This window comes from Heterodontus francisci, chromosome 31 (assembly GCF_036365525.1).
Source record: "Heterodontus francisci isolate sHetFra1 chromosome 31, sHetFra1.hap1, whole genome shotgun sequence".
Lineage (NCBI taxonomy): Eukaryota > Metazoa > Chordata > Chondrichthyes > Heterodontiformes > Heterodontidae > Heterodontus > Heterodontus francisci.
Window position 1 is genome coordinate 18,125,495 of NC_090401.1, and position 25,242 is coordinate 18,150,736.

The 25,242-nt window shown below is 49.4% G+C and overlaps 1 protein-coding gene across 5 annotated transcripts in view; it reads left to right on the forward strand.

Annotated features, from left to right (window-relative positions):
* The window catches only part of LOC137347080 (thyroid hormone receptor-associated protein 3-like), a 189,306-nt gene that overhangs the window by 53,694 nt on the left and 110,370 nt on the right, over positions 1-25,242 (forward strand). Inside the window, exon 1 of one of the 5 annotated variants that reach the window (XM_068011126.1) lies at positions 6,979-7,079. The exons of the other annotated variants lie outside the window; for them this stretch is intronic. The gene's annotated coding sequence lies outside the window, so the exon portion shown is untranslated. Of the gene's footprint in view, positions 1-6,978; positions 7,080-25,242 lie in introns of those variants that run through there. 5 annotated transcript variants of the gene reach the window in all.

The following is a 25,242-nucleotide window of genomic DNA, read 5'->3' on the forward strand; positions in this document are numbered from 1 at the left end:
TCGCCTCTCTCTCTCTCTCTCTTTCCCCCCCCGCCTCTCTCTCTCTCTCTCTTTCCCCCCCCGCCTCTCTCTCTCTCTCTTTCCCCAACCCCCCGCCTCTCGCTCTCTCTCTCTTTTCCCCCACCCCCCGCCTCTCTCTCTCTCTTTCCCCCACCCCCCGCCTCTCTCTCTCTCTTTTTCCCCCCCCCTCTGCCCCTCTCCCTGCCTCTGCCTCTCTCTCTCTCTGTTTCCCCCCCCCCCCCCCGCCTCTCTCTCTCTCTTCCCCCCCCCGCCTCCTCTCTCTCTCTCTTCCCCCCCCGCCTCTCTCTCTCTCTTCCCCCCCCTTCGCCTCTCTCTCTCTCTTTTCCCCCCCCCGCCTCTCTCTCTCTCTTTCCCCCCCCGCCTCTCTCTCTCTCTTTCCCCCCCCCCCGCCTCTCTCTCTCTCTTTCCCCCCCCGCCTCTCTCTCTCTCTTCCCCCCCCCCGCCTCTCTCTCTCTCTTTTCCCCCCCCTCTGCCCCTCTCCTGCCTCTGCCTCTCTCTCTCTCTGTTCCCCCCCCCCCGCCTCTCTCTCTCTCTTCCCCCCCCCCGCCTCTCTCTCTCTCTTCCCCCCCCCGCCTCTCTCTCTCTTCCCCCCCCCGCCTCTCTCTCTCTCTTCCCCCCTCGCCTCTCTCTCTCTCTTCCCCCCCCCCCGCCTCTCTCTCTCTCTTCCCCCCCCCCGCCTCTCTCTCTCTCTCTCTTCCCCCCCCCCGCCTCTCTCTCTCTTCCCCCCCGCCTCTCTCTCTCTCTTCCCCCCCCCGCCTCTCTCTCTCTCTCCCCCCCCCCGCCTCTCTCTCTCTCTCTCTCTCCCCCCCCGCCTCTCTCTCTCTTTCCCCCCCCGCCTCTCTCTCTCTCTCTCTTTCCCCCCCGCCTCTCTCTCTCTCTCTCTCTTTCCCCCCCCGCCTCTCTCTCTCTCTCTCTTTCCCCCCCCGCCTCTCTCTCTCTCTCTCTTCCCCCCCCCGCCTCTCTCTCTCTCTTTCCCCCCCCGCCTCTCTCTCTCTCTTTCCCCCCCCTCTCTCTTCTTCCCCCCCGCCTCTCTCTCTCTCTCTTCCTTCCCCCGCCGCCTCTCTCTCTCTCTTCCTTCCCCCCCCGCCCCTCTCTCTCTCTTTTCCCCCCCCTCTGCCTCTCCCCCCCCCTGCCTCTCTCTCTCTCTCATTCCCCCCCCCTGCCTCTCTCTCTCTCATTCCCCCCCCCCGCCCTCTCTCTCTCTCATTCCCCCCCCCGCCTCTCTCTCTCTCATTCCCCCCCCCGCCTCTCTCTCTTCCCCCCCCCCCCCGCCTCTCTCTCTCTCTTTTCCCCCCCCCCGCCTCTCTCTCTCTCTCTTTCCCCCACCCCCCGCCTCTCTCTCTCTCTTTCCCCCCCCCGCCTCTCTCTCTCTCTTTCCCCCCCCCGCCTCTCTCTCTCTCTTTTTCCCCCCGCCTCTCTCTCTCTCTCTCTTTCCCCCCCGCCTCTCTCTCTCTCTCTTTCCCCCCCGCCTCTCTCTCTCTCTTTCCCCCCCGCCTCTCTCTCTCTCTTTCCCCCCCCGCCTCTCTCTCTCTCTCTTTCCCCCCCCGCCTCTCTCTCTCTCTCTTCCCCCCCCGCCTCTCTCTCTCTCTCTTTCCCCCCCCGCCTCTCTCTCTCTCTTCCCCCCCCCGCCTCTCTCTCTCTCTTCCCCCCCCGCCTCTCTCTCTCTCTTCCCCCCCCCCCGCCTCTCTCTCTCTCTTTCCCCCCCCCGCCTCTCTCTCTCTCTCTTTCCCCCCCCCGCCTCTCTCTCTCTCTCTTTCACCCCCCCCCCGCCTCTCTCTCTCTCTCTTTCACCCCCCCGCCTCTCTCTCTCTCTCTTCCCCCCCCCGCCTCTCTCTCTCTCTCTTCCCCCCCCCGCCTCTCTCTCTCTCTCTTCCCCCCCCCGCCTCTCTCTCTCTCTCTTCCCCCCCCCCCGCCTCTCTCTCTCTCTCTTCCCCCTCCGCCTCTCTCTCTCTCTTTTTCCCCCCCCTCTGCCCCTCTCCCTGCCTCTGCCTCTCTCTCTCTCTGTTCCCCCCCCCCCGCCTCTCTCTCTCTCTTCCCCCCCCCCGCCTCTCTCTCTCTTCCCCCCCCGCCTCTTTCTCTCTCTCTTCCCCCCCCCGCCTCTTTCTCTCTCTTCCCCCCCCCCCCCCGCCTCTCTCTCTCTCTTCCCCCCCCGCCTCTCTCTCTCTCTTCCCCCCCCCCCGCCTCTCTCTCTCTCTCTTTCCCCCCCCGCCTCTCTCTCTCTCTCTTTCCCCCACCCCCCGCCTCTCTCTCTCTTCCCCCCCCCGCCTCTCTCTCTCTCTCTTCTTCCCCCCCCCCCCCGCCTCTCTCTCTCTCTCTTCCCCCCCCGCCTCTCTCTCTCTCTCTTCCCCCCCCGCCTCTCTCTCTCTCTTTCCCCCCCCGCCTCTCTCTCTCCTCTTTCCCCCCCCCGCCTCTCTCTCTCTCTTTCCCCCCCCCGCCTCTCTCTCTCTCTTTCCCCCCCCCGCCTCTCTCTCTCTCTTTCCCCCCCCCGCCTCTCTCTCTCTCTTTCCCCCCCCGCCTCTCTCTCTCTCTTTCCCCACCCGCCTCTCTCTCTCTCTCTCTTTCCCCCCCCGCCTCTCTCTCTCTCTTTCCCCACCCCGCCTCTCTCTCTCTTTCCCCCCCCGCCTCTCTCTCTCTCTTTCCCCCCCCGCCTCTCTCTCTCTCTTTCCCCCCCCGCCTCTCTCTCTCTCTTTCCCCCCCCGCCTCTCTCTCTCTCTTTTCCCCCCCGCCTCTCTCTCTCTCTTTCCCCCCCCGCCTCTCTCTCTCTCTTTCCCCCCCCCGCCTCTCTCTCTCTCTTCCCCCCCGCCTCTCTCTCTCTCTTCCCCCCCCGCCTCTCTCTCTCTCTTCCCCCCCCGCCTCTCTCTCTCTCTTTCCCCCCCCGCCTCTCTCTCTCTCTTCCCCCCCCGCCTCTCTCTCTCTCTTTCCCCCCCCGCCTCTCTCTCTCTCTCTTTCCCCCCCCGCCTCTCTCTCTCTCTTTCCCCCCCCGCCTCTCTCTCTCTCTTTCCCCCCCCGCCTCTCTCTCTCTCTTTCCCCCCCCGCCTCTCTCTCTCTCTCTTTCCCCCCCCGCCTCTCTCTCTCTCTTTCCCCCCCCGCCTCTCTCTCTCTCTTTCCCCCCCCGCCTCTCTCTCTCTCTTTCCCCCCCCCGCCTCTCTCTCTCTCTTTCCCCCCCCCCGCCTCTCTCTCTCTCTTTCCCCCCCCGCCTCTCTCTCTCTTTCCCCCCCCCGCCTCTCTCTCTCTCTTTCCCCCCCCGCCTCTCTCTCTCTCTTTCCCCCCCCCGCCTCTCTCTCTCTCTTCCCCCCCCCCCGCCTCTCTCTCTTTCCCCCCCCCGCCTCTCTCTCTCTCTTTCCCCCCCCCCGCCTCTCTCTCTCTCTTCCCCCCCCGCCTCTCTCTCTCTCTTTCCCCCCCCCGCCTCTCTCTCTCTCTTTCCCCCCCCCGCCTCTCTCTCTCTCTTTCCCCCCCCCGCCTCTCTCTCTCTCTCTTTTCCCCCCCGCCTCTCTCTCTCTCTTTTCCCCCCCGCCTCTCTCTCTCTCTTTTCCCCCCGCCTCTCTCTCTCTCTTTTCCCCCCCGCCTCTCTCTCTCTCTTTTCCCCCCCGCCTCTCTCTCTCTCTTTTCCCCCCCGCCTCTCTCTCTCTCTTTTCCCCCCCGCCTCTCTCTCTCTCTTTTCCCCCCGCCTCTCTCTCTCTCTTTTCCCCCCCGCCTCTCTCTCTCTCTTTTCCCCCCGCCTCTCTCTCTCTCTTTTCCCCCCCGCCTCTCTCTCTCTCTTTTCCCCCCGCCTCTCTCTCTCTCTTTTCCCCCCCGCCTCTCTCTCTCTCTTTTCCCCCCCGCCTCTCTCTCTCTCTTTTCCCCCCCGCCTCTCTCTCTCTCTTTTCCCCCCCGCCTCTCTCTCTCTCTTTTCCCCCCCGCCTCTCTCTCTCTCTTTTCCCCCCCGCCTCTCTCTCTCTCTTTTCCCCCCCGCCTCTCTCTCTCTCTTTTCCCCCCCGCCTCTCTCTCTCTCTTTTCCCCCCCGCCTCTCTCTCTCTCTTTTCCCCCCCGCCTCTCTCTCTCTCTTTTCCCCCCCGCCTCTCTCTCTCTCTTTTCCCCCCCGCCTCTCTCTCTCTCTTTTCCCCCCCGCCTCTCTCTCTCTCTTTTCCCCCCCGCCTCTCTCTCTCTCTTTTCCCCCCCGCCTCTCTCTCTCTCTTTTCCCCCCCGCCTCTCTCTCTCTCTTTTCCCCCCCGCCTCTCTCTCTCTCTTTTCCCCCCCGCCTCTCTCTCTCTCTTTTCCCCCCCGCCTCTCTCTCTCTCTTTTCCCCCCCGCCTCTCTCTCTCTCTTTTCCCCCCCGCCTCTCTCTCTCTCTTTTCCCCCCCCCGCCTCTCTCTCTCTCTTTTCCCCCCCCCGCCTCTCTCTCTCTCTCTTCCCCCCCCCCCGCCTCTCTCTCTCTCTCTCTCCCCCCCCCCCGCCTCTCTCTCTCTCTCTCTTCCCCCCCCCCCCGCCTCTCTCTCTCTCTCTCTCTTCCCCCCCCGCCTCTCTCTCTCTCTCTCTTCCCCCCCCCGCCTCTCTCTCTCTCTTCCCCCCCCCCCCCGCCTCTCTCTCTCTCTCTCTTCCTGACAGCCGCTGACATTGGAAACAGCAGTTTCCTAACTTCATACAGATTTGGTGGTTTTCTGGCAGGCTTTTTAACAAAAAAAAGTCAGAAAACCCCGAATCTTTCGAAGTTGGGAAATTGCTGTTATCGCTCTCATGCAGCAGCTATCAGCTGTGAAACTGACAGTGATTATATATTTTTTTGAAAAAGCCAGTCCTGAAGAAAACAACGATGGAAAAGTTCTCATCTGTGAAATACATCCGCAGGCTGGATGGAAATCTTTGACAGGCCAGACCCTGGCCCGCAGGCCATATGTTGGACAACCCTGGTCTATATGCTAGTTGAGGCTCTAAATTGGTTCCAAGTATAATACCCAAAGGTCACTGTTGGGTTGAATTCTATTTTGGAGCATTGTTGATGTCATAGTAACTCACCAAAACCTGTCCACCATCTACAAGGCACAAGTCAGGAGTGTAATGGAATGCTCTCCACTTGCCTGGATGGGTGCAGCTCCAACAGCATTTGAGAAGCTTGGCTTCATCCAGGACACAGCAGTCTGCTTGATTGGCATCCCATCCACAAACATTCACTCCCTCCACCACTGATGCACAGTGGCAGCAGTGTGTACCATCTACAAGATGCACTGCAGCAACATCCCGAGGCTCCTTAGACAGCACCTTCCAAACCCTGCGACCTCTAACACCTAGAAGGACAAGGGCAGCAGGTGCATGGGAGTGCCACCACCTGCAAGTTCCCCTCCAGGTCACACACCATCCTGACTTGGAACTATATCGCCGTTCCTTCATTGTTGCTGGGTCAAAATTCTGGAGTTGCCTTCCTAACAGCACTGTGGGTGTACCTACCCCACATGGACTGCAGTGATTCAAGAAGGCAGCTCACCACCACCTTCTCGAGGGCAAATTAGGGATGGACAGTAAATGCTGGCCTAGCCAACAACGCCCACATCCCATGTACGAATAAAAGAAAAGGGGATTATACTATTGTTTATCACTATCTCAGATCTTGCATTGATTTTGATTTTCTCTCTGCTTCACTGAACATCGTTCTGATGAAAAGCAAAGTGCATTTCAAATAGCTGATTGCTTCTTCCCTTTGCATCTTCCATTGTTCAACATCTCTTGATTTTGTCTTTTAATTTTATGAAGTGTCCCCTGACAATGCAGAGCATGCACAAACATCAATGCATCTGAACATTTGCCAGCTTGCCAGTATGACCTGCACATACGTGCATGGACATCGCCCCATAATGACGTCTGAGCGTTGTCTCACTTCTCAATGGCTGCAGTCGCTGCCTCTATTTCACACCAACACCACTCCCCCCTACCAAACAGCCACCCGCCTCAACCACTTGCTCCCCGCCTTGGCTGCTTCCCCCACTTAATCGCTTCCCCTCCCGTCAGCCACGTGCTTCCCGCCTTGCCGCTCACTTCCAGCCCCGCTGCTTCCCCCACTAGGCTGATCGCTTCCTACTGCACCACCCGGAGAAGCGGTGGGAATGAGTGGCTGAGGGGTGACGGGCAACACTGGAGCAAGCGGCTGGGTGGGGGAAGCAGAGGGGCATGGAGCGAGTGGCTGAGAGGAGGCAGTGGTGAGGTGGGAAGTGAGCGGCAAGCAGACAGGTGTGGAGGGGAGCAGCGAAGAGAAGCATGATGGCAGGAGGGAGTGGGCTACTGTTGAGGTGGAATGCAGGCAGCAATCGCAGTCATTGAGAGAGCTTGGGTTTAATTCGTTTTTTGTGTCAAGTTGAGCAGTGCCATCTTTATTACTGGCAGCTGTTTGAAACGTCACAGACTGTGACGTTTGTCGATGAGGTTGCATTTGTGCATGTACCAGTACTGTGCCACCTATTGGTTGCGTTGTCAGCAAACAGCCTTAATTTTATTACTTTCCTATCCTTAAAAGGATATGTGTTACAGTTCAGCAAAGACACCAGGGAGGTAAGACACCACCACCCCCTCCCCAGGCAGGCCTCGTCTCCAGTAGTTTGGCTGTATACAGATATTGGCAATTGAGCTGTTTGCTTGACCCCAGCCTTTCAGGGCTTGGCACTAACATAACGTGTGTGCTGGCAGGCCCAAACCAACTATTAGTGCTTATAACAAAATAAATAATTGTTGTAAAGACATTCGTTGCTGATTCTGTTACTTGATGTTTCTGGAAATAACATCAAATTCTGGTCTGCTTGCAAGCATTTGTCGGCTGCCAAATTTATGTAAATTACCAAAATTTTGACCGTGGATCAAATCATTTCATCTGGGAGTCACTGGCCTCTTTGAAATTAAGCTGTGTGCTTCCACAAATGAGTGCTCTTCTTCCTGCCACTTTTCTTTCCTAGGCCTCTCCTGAAGGAGTTGACTCTTTGGGTACCAGTCGCCCTCTGGTACTTCCAAGTATGTGGTTGAGTGCTGGCAGGTTATGAGGACTGAACCGGATCCAGTCCTCATCTGATGTCTAAAACAGTCTCTGTCTCTGAGCATAGGTAAGCTGTTTCCTCATTAATGCGTAGCAGTATCTTTCTCTATCTCTAGCTGTAGCATGGGAACTATGTCACTGTTTGCATATTGGGCCATTGGGGATGGTAACTGCAGCAAACTGGGCCTAGTGTGCTTAATAAACCTTTACAGCTACATTGAGCTCGGTCTTGGCTGTTGCATGCTGAGCCTTCTCACTGTGCACTGATCTTGGTATGATGCCTAGAAAGAGGATGAAGAGAATGGAAATAACTCTTTGGTGTGGTGGCATGTAATACTTTGCTGGGCTGAGGCACATTGTTGCGGAGGGCACTATACAAGTGACCCAGATCTGAGAGAATGCAAGAACGAATATTTGGTTTCCTGCTGCCAGGTTGGTTTGACCTGAAAAGGTGTGACTCCAGAAACACAAATAAACAGGGAAATGATTGGTGACAATTCCAGTGCTGGGGTTTGATTTTCTTGCTGCAGTCATCTGCTGTCGACCTGGATCTAGTATCACCAGGAAACAAGTGCAGAGCGCAGTGAATATAGGAACAGGTCATTCAGCCCCTTGAACCTGTTCCGCCATTCTATTCCAATATGGTTGATCAGTACCTCAACTCCATATACCTGCTTCAGGCCAGTCACCTTTCTGATGACCTTAACTGGCCAGACCTGCTGAGTTTTTCCAGCATTTTGTGTTTTTATTTCGTTACAAAACTTCCCATCCTTTGTAATCTAGCCTCTTTGAGATAAAGACCAACATTCCATCGAATGCTAAATGAAATGCAATAAGGAAAGTGAGGTGATACATTTCAGTGCTAATAAAGATAGCCTACAGTAAATGGTAAAACTTTTTATAAGTAAATGAATAGAGAGTTGGATAGAGATACAGAAGGTTTTGAAAGTTGGGGGACAAGTTGATAAAGTTGTTTTATATTTTTTAAAAAGTCAAATTCAAGAATTTATAAGTAAAACCATGGAATACAAAGCAAAGACATGACTCTAAACCTAAACACGTCATTGGGCCACAGTTACAATACTCTATCCAGTTTTGGGTGCCCTATTTTAGGAAGGCTGTCAAGGCCATAGAGAGTGTGCAGAATAAAGTCTCTAGGATGACAGATGAGAGGCTGTAGTTAAGAGGGGAAATGAGAAATTACGGCAAAGCAGGTTAAATGAGCTCTAACAGAAGGGCTGTTAATTGAGGAGTTTATTTCCACTGGTTTTGAGGAGATTAACTGGTCTTCAATAGAAGACTGATGGGAGAAGTTTGGGAAATGTTTTAATGCTGTGGATGTCAGAACGTCATGCTGTACCAGAAGCAGAAGCCTAATAGTTTTTTTTTAAAAAAGCAGTGGGCATAAATTTGGAAGAGAAAACATATTTAAAAGGTTATAAGGAAAGAGATTGGGATGAATTGGAGAGCTTTTTCAGAGGGCATTCACAGGCTGAATGGCCTCTTGTTTTGCTGTAAAATTCTGTAAACAGCCAGATCTCTGCCTGGTGATATTCTAAATAAATGAACAGCATGGGTGAGTGTTCTGGTTCTGTGGGAAAATTCAGGCTTTAGGATCCAGTGCATATTTGTACTTTACTCGCATCTGGCAGTGCTCTGTGACTCTGCAGTGCACTGCATTTCGTTGCCACCCTGCCATATAAAATTTTGTTTGTTTGAAATATAGCTACCTTTTAATAGTTTGACAATTTGGTGACTTGGTTCAGTGAGTAATTTATGGTGCATTTCTTGGACAACTTGAAAGCTACTGACCATAAACACCCTTGGACCCAAAGTGGCCTGTCCTTGTCATGTGATTGGCTTGGTGAGAAGGTAAGAGTAAGCACTGTGGGAAGTTTACTCGTTTGGGCGAGATGCTAAATCGAGGCCCCTTTTGCCCCTTTGGGTGGACGTGAAAATCCCACGATACTATTTTGAGGATGAGCAGTTTAGTTTTTCCCCTAATACCCTGCCAATATTTATACTTTAACCAATATCTGATTTGGATGTGGGAGCTTGCTGTGCAACATGATAGACTATAACTGTGATGACATTTTTATTTTTAAAAAAAGGTACTACTTTGACTGTGATAGGCTTTGGGAGACCCTAAAGTTGTGAAAGGCACTACATGAATACATGTTTTTCTCTTAGTTGCTGGGCAGTGTCAGTGGCACTGAGCATTTCCCCATGCTGGTGTTGAGCAGAAATACTGAAGGTGAATTGAGAAAGGGTTGGCAATGTGAATCTGAGGGGCTGTGGGGCTGTTAAGCTAGCAGTGATGCACTGAGCATGCCTCATTAGTTACAAAGTACTGGCAATATCTTTTAATGGTTAAGTCAAACACTTTATTAAAATGGCCTCCTATTTATTTGATGTGCTAGTGAACAGGCTTTAAAAGAAAAGTAAATTCCCCCTCCTTCACTCTCTCGCCCCTGCTGCCAAAAGAGGGGTCCCTGCCAGAGCCTGTGGAGCGAGACCTGCAAATAAGTCATCAGCTTAACTATTGCGCCTGCCCCTCTTGGAATCTGCCAAGCCCTCCTTGGCTCTCACTGCCGTTTTCCAGTCATGTTGAAGTTGCAGATCCCCAAGGAGAGGGGGAGGCGATCCTGTGCCTCTGCCAGGAGAACTCTTAAGAGTCGCAATAACTGGAAAATAATCTACTGTGTTTTTTAAAAATAATTTCAAACACATTCTGAACCTCATTTTCCAGGACTCTGCCCTGCTGTCTTTGAGGCCACAGAGAGGCAGTCCACGCACAATCCCAATTCCCAACAACCCCTTGATCGGGCTACTCCCTCTGGCAGTTTTCCTGGTTGGTTGTCAAAATTCAATACAAAGTGTCTTAAAGATTCTTATTCCTGCAGCACACTATTGCAGGAAACATCACCGCATGGACTGCAGTGGTTCAAGGAGGAGTCCCACCCCGCCTTGTCAGGTCAACTGGGGATGGGCAATAAATGCCCAGTTCCATGCCCATGCCCTCCCTGTACTCTTGAGTGATTGGGGTGGATAAAGATGACCCTTCAGCCAATCTCATTGTGCACCTGGACAATGACTGGAAGCAGTGTATTTGTCATGGGAAGTATCTCTGAAATTTAACCCAGTGACTACCTGGGTTCATTGGTTAGTGATCAGTTGAAATCTGACTGATTGATTATTCTCTCGCTGTAGGGAGCTCATCTGTAGCTCAGTACCACAGCAGGCAGTACAGTAACCAAATGAGTAATTGGGACCAGGAAGCATTTCTGTGTGATGGCTTCAGTTGGTAAAGCCTCAGGTTATGGGAAGCTACATTGTATGAACATCATACATATTGATCAGTTAAAAGAATTATGTTTTTCTGATAAATCCTGATGTGTGGGTTAGTTTTATTTGTATGCTATATTCAAGCATCTTAACACTGGTGACAGCGGTGACTGCAACTACTACCATGGAATCTCCCCGCTCAGCATAGTGGGGAAAGTTTTCACTTGAGTTGTTTTAAACAGACTCCAGAAGCTGGCTGAGCGTGTCTGCAGTGCAGCTTTCGAGCAGAGAGGTCCACCATTGACATGCTGTTCTCCCTGCGCCAGCTACAGGAGAAATGCCGCGAACAACAGATGTCCCTCTGCGTTGCTTTCATAGATCTCACCAAAGCCTTTGACCTCGTCAGCAGACGTGGTCTCTTCAGACTACTAGCAAAGATCGGATGTCCACCAATGCTACGAAGTATCATCACCTCATTCCATGATAATATGAAAGGCACAATTCAGCATTCATCAGACCCCTTTCCTATCCTGAGTGGCGTGAAACAGGGCTGTGTTCTCGCAACTACACTGTTTGGGATCATCATCTTACTGCTGCTCTCACATGCTTTCAAGTCTTCAGATGAAGGAATTTTCCTCCACACAAGATCAGATGGCAGGTTGTTCAACCTTGCCCGCCTTAGAACGAAGACCAAAGTACGGAAAGTCCTCATCAGGGAACTCCTCTTTGCTGACGATGCTGCATTAACATCCCACTCCGAAGAATGTCTGCAGAGACTCATTGACAAGATTGCGGCTGCCTACAACAAATTTGGCCGAACCGTCGGCCTCAAGAAAACTAACAGCATGGGACAGGACGTCAGAAATGCTACATCCATCAATATCAGCGACCACACTCTGGAAGTGGTTCAAGAGTTCACCTACCTAGGCTCAACTATCGCCAGTAACGTGTCTCTCGATGCAGAAATCAACAAGCGCATGGGAAAGGCGTCCGCTGCTATGTCCAGACTGGTCAAGAGGGTGTGGGAAAATGGCGCACTGACACGGAACACAAAGGTCTGAGTGTTTCAAGCCTGTGTCCTCAGTACCTTGCTCTACAGCAGCGAGGCCTGGACAACGTATGTCGGCCAAGAGTGACGTCTCAACTCATTCCCTCTTCGCTGCCTCCGGAGAATCCTTGACATCAGGTGGCAGGACCGTATCTCCAACGCAGAAGTCCTTGAGGTGGCCAACATCCCTAGCATATGCACCCTACTGAGCCAGTGGCGCTTGAGATGACTTGGCCATGTGAGCCGCATAGAAGATGGCATGATCCCCAAGGATGCATTGTACAGCGAGCTTGTCACTGGTATCAGACCCACCGGCCGTCCATGTCTCCGCTTTAAAGAAGTCTGCAAACATAACATGAAGTCCTGTGACATTGACCACAAGTCGTGGGAGTGAGGTGCCAGTGATCGCCAGGACAACCATAAAGGCGGGGCTAAAGAGTGGCGAGTCGAAGAGACTTAGCAGTTGGCAGGAAAAAAGACAGAAGTGCAAGGAGAGAGCCAACTGTGTAACAGCCCGACAATGAATTTTATCTGTAGTGCCTACGGAAGAATCTGTCACTCTAGAATTGGCCTTTATAGCCACTCCAAGCACTGCTTCACAAACCACTGACTACCTCTAGATGCTTCCCCATTGTCTATCGAGACAAGGAGGCCAAAGAAGAAGAGAAGAACACTAAATAACTAAATGTCACTGGAATTTCACCAAATTGTATTAGTTTGACAACTTAATTAACTTCTCTTTGACGGGGATCATTTTTCTGTCCTGTGCTGTGGGAAAAGTCTTATTACTGTTACAGAAGTATTTCATTTTACTATGTGGAATAATCTTTAATGGGTTTAGTTTAGAGATACAGCACTGAAACAGGCCCTTCGGCCCACCGAGTCTGTGCCGACCATCAACCACCCATTTATACTAATCCTACACTAATCCCATATTCCTATCACATCCCCACCTGTCCTTATATATTTCCCTACCACCTACCTATACTAGGGGCAATTTATAATGGCCAATTAACCTATCAACCTGCAAGTCTTTGGCATGTGGGAGGAAACCGGAGCACTCGGAGGAAACCCACGCAGACACGGGGTGTGAAGAATGTGACATGGAAAAAATGGTAGCTGGTTTAATTACAGAAATTTTTAATTGTACTTTTAAATCTGATTTCAAAATTGAATTGGCAGCAAAGAAAAAGCCCTTTGCTGAGTAAAAACATTAAGATGAACATACTGAGCCAAATGGACATCGCCACCAAAAGGCAAATGTCAGGGATATGACCCACAATCTGTTGGACCCTAACAAAAACAACAAGACCCCCATCTAGTCCATCACCAGTGGCCTATGTTTGGTCTTCCGAAATACTGCAGCCCACCTCTACCTCGCTCCCACCCATAAGACCTCGACTGTTGGACTGAGGAGTGGTCTCCACCCGAATTATCCACACCTGCATCCTATCCTGATCCTCTATCACTGCTGTTCTCACTGACGTCCACTAGTTTTCCATCCCTGCAATGCACTGGTTTGCAAATCCCACCCTGGCCTCACTCTATATTTGCAGCCTTCTTCAGCCCTAATTGGGCGGCGCAGTGGTTAGCACCGCAGCCTCACAGCTCCAGCGACCCAGGTTCGATTCTGGGTACTGCCTGTGCGGAGTTTGCAAGTTCTCCCTGTGACTGCGTGGGTTTTTGTCGGGTGCTCCGGTTTCCTCCCACAGCCAAAGACTTACAGGTTGATAGGTAAATTGGCCATTGTAAATTGCCCCTAGTGTAGGTAGGTGGTAGGGGAATTGAGGGGATGTGGTAGGAATATGGGATTAATGTAGGACTAGTATAAATGGGTGGCTGATGGTCGGCACAGACTCAGTGGGCCGAAGGGCCTGTTTCAGTGCTGTATCTCTGAATAAATAAATGATCCTGCTTGTACCATCTGACTTTGGTGTCCAGCTCATTCTTACCCCTCAACATCATTTCACCAGCCCCCCCCCACTCCTGCTACACTTCACCATGGTGATGGACCCTTCAACCATATTGCTTTCAGATTCTACAGTTCTCTTTCTAGCCCTCTTCGTTTTCCACTTTCAGGTAGTCCCTTTTTAAAAACTACTGTTGCCACTTCACCTTCTGCCATGTCCCTATTGCTCTGGGTCCACTGTTCACTTTGTGAAACATTTTGGGATGTATCACCAGGTTGGAGATGCTGTTTAAGGGCAGGTTATATCACTGAAAACGACTAGAACTTATCTGCCACTTTGGGCGCTGGGGGAGTTAAGAGGAAAGTATGTTAGCATCTTAAACAAAATGAATCTTCCATTGCTCACTCCTTGCTGTTCAATACAGGAGCTGTGAGAGAGGATGCATCCAATGCATCCCACCAACTTCCTGCTTATTGTTTTAAGTGTTTCACCATGGGAAGATGTCTGACCTGTGGCAGAAGGGTTAGCACCAAGAACTAACTGACAACACTTATTTGTCTGTCACACTGCCACTTGTGTTGATGACAGTTGTGGAATTCTTTGGAGTAGAAACTGTCCCTCTTTCATTGCACTGCATCTCATGGCACTGACTCTTCTTTCTCTTGTGTGCACAAGTGGCTCTCCTCCATTGGCATGCTCTCTCCCATTCGAACTGACCCCATTTTCCCCTCATGCACAAGTAGCCCACTCTTGCACGCACGTGAGCAGTACTCATGTGTATGTGCATGAGTGACCGCCGTTATTTATTTCTTCCTCCCTTTGCACATAGCTTCTTACCCACAAGATATTAAAGGCATCAAGAGATATGGAGATAGTGTGGGAAAATGGCAGTGAGGTAGAAGATCAATCATGATCTAGTTGAATGGTGGAGTAGGCTTAAAGGGCCAAATGGCCTACTCCTATTTCCTATGTTCCACCCTTCCCCCTTGCACACACCAGTGAGTGGTTCTCTCCCTCTCCTCTTCACTCTTTTTTAAATAAGTCTTGTTTAAACCAAATGCATGTTTTGCTGCCATTCTGTTTCATTGACTAGGGGACTCTACAGCTCTCACACTTCCCTTTTTCCCTGTTCCAAACGGGACTTAATGGCAAAGATACAAATGAAAACTGGGAATGTTGGAAGTACATGTCTGGTTCATTGGCATCTGCAAGAGAAAAGACAAGTTAATGTTTCATTTGGGACCAAGGTTTGCTTCTGTGAAAGGCTGGGCATATGGTAAGATAGAAAAGGAGACATTAGATTAAAAGAAGGAAGAACTTGCAGTTACATAGCATTTTTTCACAACCTCAAGATGTTCCAAAGCATTTTACAGCCGATGAAGTACTTTTTGAAATGTCGTCACTGTTGCAATGTAGAAAATGAAACACCCAATTTAAACACAGCAATGTCCCACAAACAGCACTGTGCTAATGACACAGTTATCTGTTTTTTAGTGATGTAAAGAGTAAATATTGGCCAGGACACTGGGGAGAACTCCCCTGCTCCTTTTCAAAATAGTGCCATAGGTCTTTCATGTCCACCTGAGAGTGCAGATGGGACCACTGTTTAACCTCTCAGCTGAATGGTATACGTCAGCAGGATCAGAGGCCATCATGGTTCAGACTGGAGAAAGGCAAATTTAGGGCATGTGAGGTGGTGGCTTTCTGTAGAGTGACTAACGTGGATCGGACTAATGGATGATGCAGTGGGGGCAAAATCCTTTGGAACTATGGAAGAAGCTGTTGGATTCTGTGCTCAGGGAGGCGGCCAGTTCTGAGGGGATGAGCAACCTTCCTGATCCTTTTTCATCATTTGCTCTTGGATGATCAGCTTCACTGAATTGCTCACTTGCTGCTTTTTGTTCGACATTGCAGCATGCCTTTTTCATCCTCAGAGGCAGCCTTTGTGCCTCCGTTCTACTTTTCACATGGCTGGCGAATGCCATCCGGACCCCGGCACCACTGTAATTTGTTGTTCACTATTGTAAAAAATGACAGAACTGATGAAGGCTCCATGTACACAGTAAGTCGCCATCCAGGTGCTTTAGATGGCTCCCGGGATAGGGAGGGGTATGGGGCTTTGTAGGATTTGTAGCATCTGATCTGGTGGTGCAAACTATACAGCTCGAGTAGTATTAGCTTGACTTGGGTGGTGGTGCTCTTGCATCTTGAGTCTAACTGTAGTAGGTTCAATCCCCACTCCAGGTCTTGAGCCCATAATCTAGGCTCAGGCTTCAGTGCTGCACTGAATGTTGTGTTGGATGTGCTATCTCTCTGATAAAGACTTAAAATCATCAGCTTATTCTAATCGTTCTGGAGGATGTGTGGGTGTTTTATTTTTTTTTAAATGCAGAAACATCGAAAAGGAGCAGGGACTTGTGGTGGGCTAGCCAACTTTCCTCCCTCAACCACCAGCACCAAGAACATGTCTGGTATTTATCTCATTCCTTTTTGTGGGTCCTCATTGTATGCAGTTTGAATGCTGCATTTATCTACATAACCAGTGGCTACACTTCAGAAGTAATTCACTGGATATCAAGCAGTTTATGATGTTCTGAGGATGCAAAAGGTGCTACATAAATACTTTCATTCCTAGTTATTACGTTCTAATGCTACTCCCACTAGTTCACATCATTCCAAAAGGAACATTGAGGGAAAATGTCTCCCTGATGATTCAATCTAATGAGTCATGCAGATGATAAAAGTCTTGTGTTTGATCCCTGTGCTGCATCTGCACCTCTGACTTGGGGAAGGGAAAGAAATCAGCCAATGTTTCTTCTCTCAGCCACAGCCAGTCGCTCACACATTGGCAGAAGTGTCTTCATGCGTCAGTACTCTATGCTTTGGAATTTCCTCCCTCAATCTCTCTGCCTCTTCACCTCCGCCCTCCTCCTTCCTACATTACAATAGTCAAAAAAGTGCTTCATTGGCTGTAAAATGCTTAGAGATTGTCCCAAGGTAAAGGCGCTATAGAAATGCAAATTCTTTCTTCAACACCTACCTCTGACCAAGCTTTTAGTCACACTTCCTAATGTCTCCCCCTTAGACAGGCAACCATTTTTGGCTAATTACACTCCTGTCAAGCACTTTGGGATGCTTTCTGTTTTAAAGGTGCTACTTTTAGGGCATGTTGATGACTCCTGCTGGAATGGAAGTATGCAATACAAAAAGCAAATGGAAGAGCCAATTTCATTTGGTCATCAGCTTGAGCTGTATATACATTATATCTTTTTGTAGATTGTCATGATCTGTTTCAGTTTCTTGGATGTTCCGACTAGTTAGGGTAGGGAAAGAAATCAGCCAATGTTGTCTCTCTCGGACACTAGTCAGTTGCTTACCATTGGTGTCCGTGCCTTTTGGTATCTAAGCTCTAGGGTGAGAATGTGGCGAGATTTGGTCATGGTGTCTCCTATTGGCGAATAATAAACCATTATTTACTGTCCAAGCTCACGTGGGAAGGATGGCCTCTTTGGGTGAAGTGGTAGAGAGCTGCTGGTAGCTATGGGACCTCACCTAAGTGAAGGTCAGCGTCTTCAGGAGGTGAGAGACATGACCTCAGCATAGTCACTTGAACAGATTAGAGGGAGGCGGATGGGAACTGACAATCCCTTTGTGCTCTAAGGAGTTAAAGGTTCAATTGTAAGAGTGTTCAGTCAATCTGCAAGAAACTCGGGAGGTGGAACTTTTGGAAAAACTGAGTTAGAAAGCTGTCTTGTTAACAGCTGGGTATTGTGCCTTTATTGTGTGTGCCATAATTAATTCACTGTGTGTCTGGAGTTGTGTGAGATTGCTGCAAGATGTACAGACAGTTCCCTGGAAACTTGGGCAGCAACAGCTGGTTTGAATTGGGAATGCTGCAGTTTTAAATAGAGTATGAATATCGAGCCTCTTCAGGGCTTAAATCAGATCATTTTTTTAATTCATTCATGGGATGTGGGTGTCGCTGGCCAGGCCAGCATTTATTGCCAATCCCTAATTGCCCTTGAGAAGGTGGTGGTGAGCTGCTGCCTTGAACCGCTGCAGTCCATGAGGGGTAGGTACACCCACAGTGCTGTTAGGAAGGGAGTTCCAGGATTTTGATCCAGCGACAGTGAAGGAATGGTGATATTGTTCCAAGTCAGGATGGTGTGTGACTTGGACAGGAACTTGCAGGTAGCTGTGTTCCCATGCATTTGCTGCCCTTGTCCTTCTAGTTGGTAGAGGTCACGGGTTTGGAAGGTGCTGTCTCAGGAGCCTTGATACATTGCTGCAGTGCATCTTGTAGATGGTACACACTGCTGCCCCTGTGCGTCGGTGGTGGAGGGAGTGAATGTTTGTAGATGGGGTGCCAATTAAGTGGGCTGCTTTGTCCTGGATGGTGTTGAGCTTCTTGAGTGTTGTTGGAGCTGCACCCATCCAGGCAATTGGAGAGTATTCCATCACACTCCTGACTTCTGCCTTGTAGATGGTGGACAGGGTTTGGGGAGTCAGGAGGTGAGTTACTCGCCACAGGATTCCTAGCTTCTGACCTGCTTTTGTAGCCACGGTATTTATATGGCTACTCCAGTTCAGTTTCTGGTCAATAGTAGCCCCTAGGATGTTGATAGTGGGGGGTTTAAGGGACGATAATGCTGTTGAATGTCAAGGGGAGATGGTTAGATTCTCTCTTGTTGGAGATGGTCATTGCCTGGCACTTGTGTGACGTGGATGTTACTTGCTACTTATCAGCCCAAGCCTGGGTATTGTCCAGGTCTTGCTGCATTTCTACACGGACTGCTTTAGTATCTGAGGAGTCACGAATGGTGCTGAACATTGTGCAATCATCAGCGAATATCCCCATTTCTGATCTTATGATTGAAGGAAGGTCATTGATGAAGCAGCTGAAGATGGTTGGACCTAGGACATTATCCTGAGGAATTCCTGCAGTGATGTCCTGGAGCTCAGATGATTGACCTCCAACAACCACAGCCATCTTCCTTTGCGCTGGGTCTGACTTTAACCAGCAGAGAGTTTTCCCCCTGATTCCCATTGACTCCAGTTTTGCTAGGGCTCCTTGATGCCATACTCGGTCAAATGCTGCCTTGATGTCAAGGGCAGTCACTCTCACCTCACCTCTGGAGTTCAGCTCTTTTGTCCATGTTTGAACCAAGGCTGTAATGAGGTCAGGAGCTGAGTGGCCCTGGCGGAACCCAAACTGAGTTTCACTGAACAGGTTATTGCTAAGCAGGTGCCGCTTGATGACACCTTCAATCACTTTACTGATGATTGAGAGTAAGCTGATGGGTTGGTAATTGGCCGGGTGGGACTTGTCCTGCTTTTTGTGTACAGAACATACCTGGGCAATTTTCTACATTGCTGGGTAGATGCCAGTGTTGTAGCTGTATAGGAACGGCTTAGCTGGGGGCGCAGCAAGTTCTGGAGCACAGGTCTTCAGTACTATTGCTGGAATATTGTCAGGGCCCATAGCCGTTGCAGTATCCAGTGCCTTCTGTTGTTTCTTGATATCACGTGGAGTGAAAAGGATTTTCTGAAGTCTGGCATCTGTAATGCTGGGGACTTCAGGAGGAGGCCGAGATGGATCATCAATTCGGCACTTCTGGCTGAAGATTGTTGCAAATGCTTCTGTCTTATCTTTCGCACTGATGTGCTGGGCTCCCCCATCATTGAGGGTGGGGATATTTGTGGAGCCACCTTCTCCAGTTAGTTGTTTAATTGTCCACCACCATTGGATGTGGCAGGACTGCAGAGCTCAGATCTGATCCATTGGTTATGGGAACGCTTAGCTCTATCTATCACATGCTGCTTATGCAGTTTGGCATGCAGATAGTCTCGTGTTATGGCTTCACCAGGTTGACATCTCATTTTGAGGTATGCCTGGTGCTGCTCCTGGCATGCCCTCCTGCACTCTTCATTGAACCAGGGTTGGTCTCCTGGCTTGATGGTAATGGTAGAGTGGGGCTGTGCCAGGCCATGAGGTTGCGGTACAATTCTGCTGCTGCTGATGGCCCACAGCGCCTCATGGTTGCCCAGTTTTGCATTGTTAGATCTGTCCGAAATCTATCCCATTTAGCACAGTGGTGGTGCCACACAACACGAAGGAGCGTATCCTGAATGTGAAGGCAGGACTTCGTCTCCACAACGACTGTGCGGTGGTCACTCCTACCAATACTGTCATGGACAGATGCATCTGCGACAGGCAGATTGGTGAGGACGAGGTCAAGTATGATTTCCCCTCTTGTTGGTTCCCTCACCACCTGCTGCATACCCAGTCTAGCAGATATGTCCTTTAGGACTCAGCCAGCTTGTTCAGTAGTGGTGCTACTAAGCCACTCTTGGTGATGGACATTGAAGTCCACCACCCAGAGTACATTCTGTGCCCTTGCCACCCTCAGTGCTTCCTCCAAGTGCTGTTCAACATGGAGGAGTACTGACTCATCAGCTGAGGGAGGGCGGTAGGTGGTAATCAGCAGGAGGTTACCTTGTCCATGTTTGACCTGATACCATGAGACCTCAGTCGATGTTTAGGACTCCCAGGGCGACTCCCTCCTGACTGTATACCACTGTGCCACCACCTCTGGTGGGTCTGTCCTGCCGGTGGGACAGGACATACCTGGGAATGGTCTGGGACATTGTCTGTCAGGTATGATTTCGTGAGTATGACTATGTCAGGCTGTTGCTTGACTAGTCTGTGGGACAGCTCTCCCAACTTTGGCACAAGCCCCCAGATGTTAGTAAGGAGGACTTTGCAGGGTCGACAGGGCTGGGTTTGCCGTTGTCGTTTCCGGTGCCTAGGTCGCTGCTGGGTGGTCCATCCTGTTTCATTCCTTTTTATTGACTTCATAGTGGTTAGATACAACTGAGTGGCTTGTTAGGCCATTGCAGAGGGCATGTAAGAGTCAACCACATTGCTGTGGGTCTGGAGTTACATGCAGGCCAGACCAGGTAAGGACAGCAGATTTCCTTCCCTAAAGGACATTAGTGAACCAGATAGGTTTTTACAACAATTGACAATGGTTTCATGATCATCATTAGACTAACTTTTTAATTCTAGATTTATTAATTGAATTCAAATTCCACCTTCTGCTCTGGTGGGATTTGAACCCATGTCCCCAGAGCAATACCCTGGGTCTCTGGGTTACTAGTCCAGTGACAATACCACAATGCCACCGCCTGCACTCTTATTGAGTGAAATGAGCTTGATGAACAGCCTTTGCCAGGCTGTGTCCCAGGTGAACTGAGTTACCCTCATTCCCCTCAGAGCAATGTTGGAGCAAAAGTGTTTGGTGAACTTTGTGCTCAAGTGCTGAGTAATGGAGTACTCCATTAATACCCCATGTTCGTTTGTCTGTCTGTGTTATCCTCTCCTGTGTGGAACATTTAACCTCTGCTCTACCTCTCTTATGCCAGACTTAAATAAGAGCTAAAAATAAACAGATGGATTAAAAATTGTTGCTCTCCCTCTGATCAGATGATTTAAGGCTGTATCAGCATATATGATTAAGCTGCTTCACAGCTTGTATTGAGAGTGTCCTCTTAGACTGTGCTTCCAAGTGTTCCCTCCCAGCACGGAGCCTCACCAGGCAGTCACAAGGTACAGTAGCATAGTGGTTATGTTACTGGATAAGTAATCTAGAGGCCTGCATGGAGTTCAAATCCCACACAGCAGCTGGGGAATTTAAATTCTTTTTGTTAAATAAATGTGGAATAAATACCTAGTATTAGTAATGGTGACCATGAAACTACTGGATTGCTGTAAAAATGCATCTGGTTTACTAATGTCCTTTAAGGAAGGAAATTTGGCGTCCTTACCCTGGTCTGGCTTGCATGTGACTGCAGACCCTAACAAATGTGGTTGACTCTTAACCGTCCTCTGAAATGGCCTAGTAAGCCACTCAGTTGCAACAAACCGCTATGAAGTCGAATGAGACGAAAACCAGACAGACTGCTGCTGTCTCAGTGCTGCACATGCTCTTTCTCTGCCTGCCTTGCTTCTGTTCTAGTTCCTCTCTACCTGTTTCTATCCATTGCAGACTTCCGATGTTCAGGAGTGGTGGCCCCTTCTCCTGCCTGTGGTACCTGAGCCACTGAACAGGGACAATGGAAAGAATTCCCGCCCACCCACTATTAAATGAATCAATTCTAGAATTTTCCTCACGGGAGGTTAGAAGACACGATGGACCATAAAGAAGGTTCAGGAAACAGGCGGGCGCACAGGCAGGGCGCAGGCACTCGTCCCTCTGCTGCACACGCTCACGCATTTTGTAACGTTATCGTAGCATCAGAGCAAAGAAACATTTGAAAAACAGCTCCAGGTTTGGCTGTTTGGATCTACACATAGGCCCAGATTTCTGAGTGCAATTATAGACTTTCTGAGGGATCTGGTGGAACAAGTAGCATTCTGCTGGGCTAAGCACTCATGAGGGCTGGCTCATGTGCCCAGTGGTATTAGTATTATCACTTCTCCCCATGAGAGTCTAGGTGGGACAAGTCATAACGTAACCGAGAGTGTAAGTAATTAACCCATTGGCCACTTTCAGGGAATTGCTGACATAGCAGTACAAATGGGATTTGATTTGGACACAAAGTGACTCAAAATAGTGCCTATATTCCCAGCCTGATGGTGAGGAATTCTCAACTTAGTGCAGTTTGTTTCTTGCTGAGCTCCTGATTTTCCGTACTGTAGAGGTGGGGTGGGGGCAGTGGAGGGAGTGCGATGGGCGTAAAAGATTGTTGCAGGTGTGTTGCTCCCTTACCCTCGTTCCACACCTTTTGTTCTAATAGCTAGAAAATCAAAAGTGAAGTCTCTTGGGGTATTCGCTGGCTGGAGTTGGGAGTACTGGGGAAGGTGACATGGTACCCTTTCTGTGACTGTAAGAGGTTCAGTGAAGATAAAGCTGGGTAAGGTAGAAGTCATCAAGTAATAGCCTTTGACCAAAACCTGGTGAATCACTTTATTCTCTAATTCATACACTTTCATGGAGGAACTTGGGTGAACGGCTGAGGGCTATCATGCAGGACACCAAGTGGTAAAGAAGACCAGGTAATTCGAGAAGTAATGGTTGGGTTTAAAAATCTGTAGATTGTGTGAAGGAGCAATTGGGCTTCCATATTTTTGAGATCTTAATGAATTGCTGGCTATCTTAAAAAAAAAACTAGAACAAACTGGCCAATAATGAGACACCATGGATGGATAAAGAGTTGAGGGCAAAATTGAAACTAAAGTAAGATGAATACACTAAATACATGGAAAACAAATGAGTGGATGACAAAAGGGAATACAAAAAGGTTAGGAAAGAATTTTTAAAAAAAGGAAAGCAAATGAGTCCAAACTAGGGGCCATTGATCTAGGATAGTCACCAAAAAATCCAATAAGGAATTCAGGAGGGCCTTCTTTACCACAAGAGTGGTGAGAATATGGAACTCGTTACCATGTGGAGTAGTTGAGATGACTAGCATAGATGCATTTAAAGGAGAATTAAATAAGCACGAGGGACAAATGTACAGAGAGTTATGCTGATACGGTTAGATGGAAGAGGCTTGCGTGGAGCATAAAACATGGACTAGTTGGGCCTCGTGTCCTGTTTCTGTGCTATGTATTCTGTGATGTCAACACAATTAGGATTCAAAGAGGGAATGAGGAAGATTAATGTGCTGAGAAGGAATGGGAGGAAATCTGAGTGGCAATGAACGTAACAGTAATAGAATGGAGAGGCGAATTAAATTTGAGATGGGGACGAGAGATTGGAAACTGCATTTGAAGGAGGGGCCACTTGTTTGACTGGAGGTGTGGGAAGGAGAGGGCACCTGTTGGACTGGAGACATGGGAGGAAGGTTCCACCTATCAGATGAGCAGCTTTTTATTTTTAGTTTCCTGGGAATTCGGTGTTTGATGGCTCAGTAGTTACACTGAGGTTGTTCCTGAATGCAGTAACAAGCCAGCAGAAGGTGCCTACACTGCTTGGAGTGAGAACACATGCACAATCGTCCAGGCGCCTGTATTCATTAGAGGAAGAAAGAAACGAGATGTTTCTACTGGTGCAACTTGACCTAAATGAAAGTTGGTTAGTTCTGTTAGTGCAAGCAGATAAATGAATTGAAGGGAAGGCTGATCACTCATTGGTGTCCATTCAACTTGCTTCCCACCCAGATACAGAATGTGGCATCATTCACAAGGTAGTCTTTAATATTGGTGGTATGGGTGAGATGAGGAAACTGCTTTTTTTGAAGGCGGATGAGGAATATACTCACAATGTGCGGGGAATTTATTGCCTATCTGCTACAGCCTAGTGCTGTAGAGGCTTGCTACCTGACCTGAACCCGACGGGACCCGACAACATGTGTCGGGCCCATCTTCCGGGTTGGGCTCGGGCCGGGTCAGGCTTGGGTCCGTTTGGGTCGGGTTCTTTTTCATGACGTAAAGAAGGCCTCTACAGTGATGTGGAAGTAAGCAGCTTATTGTTTAAAGAAAATTCTCAAAGTTTAAAATTAATAGTTCTGACTGTGAGCCACTGAGTCTGAAGTGCAGGGAACTCGAATGTTCAGCAAATTGATGCATTGTTTTTTGTAAAACATTGTGTTGCCCCCTACTGAAACGTTGTGCGACAATACAGAGGTATCTCGTCCAATAGACTTCTTTATTCACAAGCTTTGTGGTGACTGTTTCAAAGCTGTTTGATTGAAGTAGAGGGTGGGCATCAAAAATGAACCATATCCTGTCCTGGGCCCCTGTCCACACATGCATTGCCTAGTCAAGGGGAGGTGGGGGATGGGGATCGACTGGTGATCAGGTGCAGGAACCCTGGTTGGTTGATTTTATTTCCTCCCTATGTTAGTATTGAGATCACCTGTCAGAGATTAGCTAACAGTGCAGACATGGATTGAAGCTGGGAACTTAGAGTCATAGAGTCGTACAGCATAGAAACAGACCCTTTGGCCCACTGTGGTCATGCCGACCATAATGCCTATCTATTCTAATCCCACCTGCCTGCATTAGTTCCATATCCCTCTATGCCTTTCTCATTCAAGTACCTGTCCAGATGCCTCTTGTCGCTACTGTTCCTGCCTGCACCACCACCTCTGGCAGCTCATTCCAGATACTCACTATTCCTTGTGTGAAACATTTACCCCTTTGATCCCCTTTAAACCTCATCCCTCTCACCTTAAATCTATGCCTGCTAGTTTTAGTCACCCCTACCATGGGAAACAGACTCTGGCTATCTACCCTATCTATGCCTCTCATAATTTTATATACCTCTATCGTGTTCTCTTTCAGCCTCCTTCGCTCCAGGGAAAACAGACCCAGCCTATTCAAACTCTCTTTATAATTCAAGCCCTCCAAACCAGGCAACATCCTTGTGAATCTTTTCTGCACCCTCTCTAGCTTAATCACATCTTTCCTGTAGTGCGGCGACCAGAACTGCACACAGTACTCCAAATGTGGCCTAACCAATGTTATGTACAACTGTAACATGATGTCCCAACTCTTTATACTCAGTGCCTTGGCCGATGAAGGCAAGCATGCCATACGCCTTCTTCACCGCCCTGTCTACCTGTGTTGCCACTTTCAGGGAACTATGTACTTGCACCCCAAGGTCTCTCTGTTCAACAACACTCCCCAAGGCCCTGCCATTCACTGTATATGTCCTGCCCTGTTTTAACTTCCCAAAATGTATCACTTCGCACTTGTCTGCGTTAAATTCCATTTGCCAATTCCTTGCCCACTTTCCCAGTTTATCTATATCCTGTTGTAACCTTAGACAACCTTCTGCACTGTCCACTATACCACCAATTTTGGTATCATCTGCAAACTTACTAATCATGCCTCCTACATTCACATCCAAGTCATTAATATATATGACAAACAACAGAGGGCCCAGCACCGATCCCTGCGGCACACCACTGGTCACCGGCCACCAATCTGAGAAACAACCCTCCACTACCATCCTCTGCCTCCTATCACCAAGCCAATT